The sequence below is a fragment of the Solanum dulcamara genome, chromosome 5 (genome assembly GCF_947179165.1).
Source record: "Solanum dulcamara chromosome 5, daSolDulc1.2, whole genome shotgun sequence".
Lineage (NCBI taxonomy): Eukaryota > Viridiplantae > Streptophyta > Magnoliopsida > Solanales > Solanaceae > Solanum > Solanum dulcamara.
In genome coordinates this window covers 60,954,332-60,959,187 of record NC_077241.1, presented here as the reverse complement: position 1 = coordinate 60,959,187, position 4,856 = coordinate 60,954,332, and positions in this window count along the sequence as shown.

Below are 4,856 nucleotides of genomic sequence, written 5' to 3'. Positions count from 1 at the left end.
ATTGCTCTAGTTTTTGGTTGTGTTCTTCCTCCTCTACACAGCTTTATTTCCCTAGAACAAGAACTTCAACCTTCAACAACATTCAAAAGCCTCCAGCAACACCTCTCCAGATCAATAAGATAACTTCCAACACATAGAAATCCATTCAGCAGACATCAAAATTGAATCTCCAGTTCTAATTTTGTTCTCTGTTGTATATCTCTTTGTGCAGGCATCATGCAACTTTGAGCCTTGTGTTAGACTTGCAGAAACTGGTTTTGGAAGTCCTACACCAACAAATACATATAGTCTCACAACTCCCCAACGACAACACATGTAGAAGCTATATCACAGCACCAACAACTACATGGTTGAGATGCAGCAGGCTGCATTCACTACTAGTAACAATATTCTTGGAGATCTTTGCTTGGTTACTTGTTTGTGCAGGTCCACAAAGCTTCAAACAAAGGGAGATAACAGCCATACATGCAGGGGTCTCACACTTGCAGCAGGCCCCTTGCATCCAAAATTCTTAGAGCTCCTTGTCTGTTTATTTGTTTGATTGCAGGCACAGAAGAATCTCTCCAATGTGCAAGGCACTAATAGTTAAACATCCAAGAAGCTGGTCAAGCCAGGACTTGCAAGATACTTCTTTTCAGCCCACCACTTTCTTCTTCAAAAATCCCAAGGCTACTGACTGCTCAAGTTCTATATACTTTTCCTCCTTTCACCCTCCTTAGCTGATATTCATGCTTTGGATGTTGTTGCATAGTTCCTTTGGATTTTCTTGGTACGACAAGACTAAAAATGGCAAAGATGAAAAGTGTTTTCTTACTCCATGCGAGATAGAAGGTTCATATACTTGTTCTGCTTCAATTAGCTATGTATGATACGTAGCATAGTTGAATAGGACTAGTGTAGGCTACTTTCTTGTTTTCCCATGGAAGAGGAGAGTCTCCCTCATTTATGCTTTTTTAGTCAACTTGTACTGGGAGGAGTCCTCTCATAGGTTTACTGCTTTTTATTTTTTAGTTAGCCCTCGTTTGTATCGGGGATGAGTTAGCCGACCTTAGTAGATTAGCCGACTTATGAACTAACATAGGATCGGAGGTAAGGTTTTATGTGCCCCTCCTTGTACCTTTCTTTTTATTATTTATGTTAAGGTTTGGGGTGATGCTCAACCCCTGACTATGCACGAGAGGTGGGAGCCTCGTGTAGGGTCTGTTCCCTTAAAAAAAAGGACATGGGTGCTTAATTCTATTATTAGACATGCGAAGGCTATTTTACTTACTAAATTAATTATGATAAAAGAAAGGCATTATTGTCAATTTGAATTTTAACATGCTAAAATAAAATGTAAAGTTACATGTGTATAATTTCAAATCAGAATATCATACTGATAATTTTTATATAAAAAAAATCCTATAGGCATGATCTCTATATAATGTGGTATGATAAATTATTAAAATTCCATAAGCATGATTTTAATACAAAATAAGATGTAAATATTTATTAAGGCCTATTAACATGATATCTACTTAATTAGCATGCTGAAAATAAATTGGCAAGGGTCTATAAACATATATCTAAGTAGTTGACATGTTGAAAATATTTATAGAATCCTATCGACATGATTTTTAATTTAAAACATGCTGAAAACTTATTTTAAAATCATATATGCATGATTTCTACATGGTTAATATGTTGAAATTATTATATAAAACCTACATACATGATTTCTACAGTAGAAACAATATTAAGCTTTAGACATGGTAGCTTTATAAGTACATGCTGAAAATTATTTGTTAAATGCAACATTTAATTCAATTAACATGCTAGAAATTATTTATCAAGGCCTATGAATATCAGATCTAATATTTAATATGCTGAAATTTATTGCATGATGCTTACAAAAAAAAAATCTAGTCATCCACAGATTTTGATACAAAATATGATTATGAAAACATTTATTTCATTTCATTTAATTATTTTTTTAATAACAGAATGGTTGGTGATTTAGATTAAACAACATATAAGAGTTAAGCTGTAATGACCTATCCTCTTCATTATGACTAGGCCAATGAGATAGGACTTGGGAACAAAAATCTTCAGGTAGTAACTTCAGAAAATTTGAGCCTATGCCGGACTTGGATGAATTCTGAGTCAGATGAGGTCTAGGGTGACTTGGTGATATATAGGTGATATAATTGGTGATTTGCTTAAATTAGCTTATAGCCAAGATGATATGGAACCTTTACGGCTTCAGGAATCGCATTTGGGTGAGTAAAGCTTTCAAAATTTGATTTGATTTGAAGGGTATGATTTAAGATGCCATGGGTTGAGGGCATATTGTGAAATGAGAGTTTGGAGCTCAAGTTTAGAGCTCTCTATTTTCATGCAACCCGCCAGAGCGGAATGATCCCGCTATGGCAGGATAGACGGGACTTAAGTCAGAAAAAAATCCAGAACAATTTATTTTATTCCCACTTCATTCTTGAAGGACCAGAAATGAAGTAAGGTAATTTTCTACTGGTTTCCATCCCAATTTATGCCAAAGGTAAGTAATTTACTCCCTAAACTTGTAAATTGATTCCTAGAACCCATAGTCTATGGTGGGTGATATTGAGGGAGGGTTTTGACTTGAAACTATGGTGGAAAGTAGCCCTAGAATAGGGGTTAGGATCATGGGTTTGGCCTAGGATGAGAATTTTTTTATAATTCATTTTAGTTAGTCCATTTTGTTGATTCCTTGTTTGTATTTAATGTTTTTAGACCAAGAACAAGAGGAACAAACTCGGAAAGGGAAAACTCCTGCACCTTAGATTTGTTGAAGCTCGAATTCGAGGTAGGTGATGGTTTTGTTTCCTGTATGTGTGTCATATACTTGCTAAATTACTTCATTATATGCATATGTGTATATGAATAGAAAAACATGCTATGACTTATGTGAAGTGATCACTTACTTGCCTGACTTGTGATGAACCTATTCTTGGTGATATGATGTTGACTATTGATTATAATTTGTGACTGCTTTGTATGTTTGGATTGGATGTCACATTTCGATACATAATTAAATCAGGTGTCACATTCTGACACATATTTGAATCGGGTGTCACATTCCGACACAAACTTTAGATCGGGTGTCACATTCCAACACATAATATTTGTTGCAGGTCCCATGAGAGGACCCTTATGTAAAATATCATGATATTAAGATTGATGAATTGTGATCTTGTTGAGTACTAAAGATTGATGAATTGTGATCTTGTTGAGTACTAATTGGGATGAAATTAGTTAAGTTATATTGTATATATATGCTTACTATGTTGGGTTTGCTTGTCCATGACTCGCTTACTGGCTAGCCGCATGATCCTACCACTACACTATTGATTTTGTGTACTGATACTAAAGTTACTCTATCTTTGTTGAGTACAAGGCATATTCATTCGGTTGCGGAGAGACCTCTCTTAGAGGAGAGATAGTTGTTCTGTGGACTCTCTTTATTCCTAGTCCTTCCTTTGGACTTAGATGTTCAGACATTGGTTTTATTGTTATGACTCTCTTTTGGAATTACATTCCCTTTCTTAGATTTGATATTGTTAGAGTTTTGGTACGATTGACTTGTAGTTCCTAGGATGATTTTCCGCATGTTTTAGTTGTTGACTGAATTGCTCCTGAGTTTATGGGGACTCAGGCCTGTTTATTTAGTTAAGACTGCTTTCGTATCCTTATCTTATTTATCTACTATGTGTGTTAATTGTTGGACTGTTATAATGGTTTATCCACAGAAGGGTTAGTGTAGGGGTCAGTCATGACGGGTCGGGGTCGTGACATAAGAAGATTATTTAATACGTACAAATGGGTATTTAGAAGGTGAAGAACGTTAGGCGACAGATTTTGAAGATAAATATGCAATGCTCTGTTATTAATTAATAACAAACCACTTTTCTTTAATAAACAAAAATATGTATGAAGACGCATTAAATGGGGTTAAAGCTGAGTATAATATCTATGGCATGATTTTTGAAAGATATGTTTAAGCAAACAACACAAATAAGCATGCTATAAGTAAGGATAATAAATCAAGTAGCACATAAGTCCCTCCCCCCTTTAGATAGTACCCCAAATATTTATTATTATAGAGAGTAGAGTTTACAAGATTATTATAAATCAAATAAAAAAAGTTAAGTAAATAAAATAAACAAAGATGTAAAGTGAAACAGTGGCATCCCAACTTTCCCCACCCAAGCGACTCTGCTTATCTTGAACCTTTATAGTTCATGCCTATTAAATGAACACGAACAAGCACTATACAATAAATAGCTATTGATTATGAATAACAAAAAGTAGACAGGATCATGCATATGAAAATCATTGCAAAACAGATCCACAAAATCCAATAGGCATAAATTCACACAAATAGAGGGAGTGAGGACTGACATGAATGCTTCCTTTTATTCTTATGAACATTATGAAAATTATGCAAAAAAATCCTATAATGCAAGGTAAAAGTTAAATTAATAAAGAAACTAACCGACTAAGCAGGTTAATTAATCAACAACAAAAAATTGGACAAGTACACAACTTGAACAACAATTCGAAAACAGAGAAACTTTTTTAGAGAAGTCGTATGCTAAGAGAAGATTAGTGTTTTTTGAAAGTGAATTTTTTTTATTTTTAAGGAAGCATCAGAAAAATAATAAAAGAATTCTGTTTATATAGTGAAAAGGGGGCTGATTAATAAAGGGAAGAGAATTAATTAAGAATAAATAGGCTGATTAATAAAGAGAAGAGAATTAATTAAGAATAAATTAAGGAAGATTATTTCCTTAAATAAATAAGGAGGACCAAATGTAACGACCTATCCCGTCTATGAG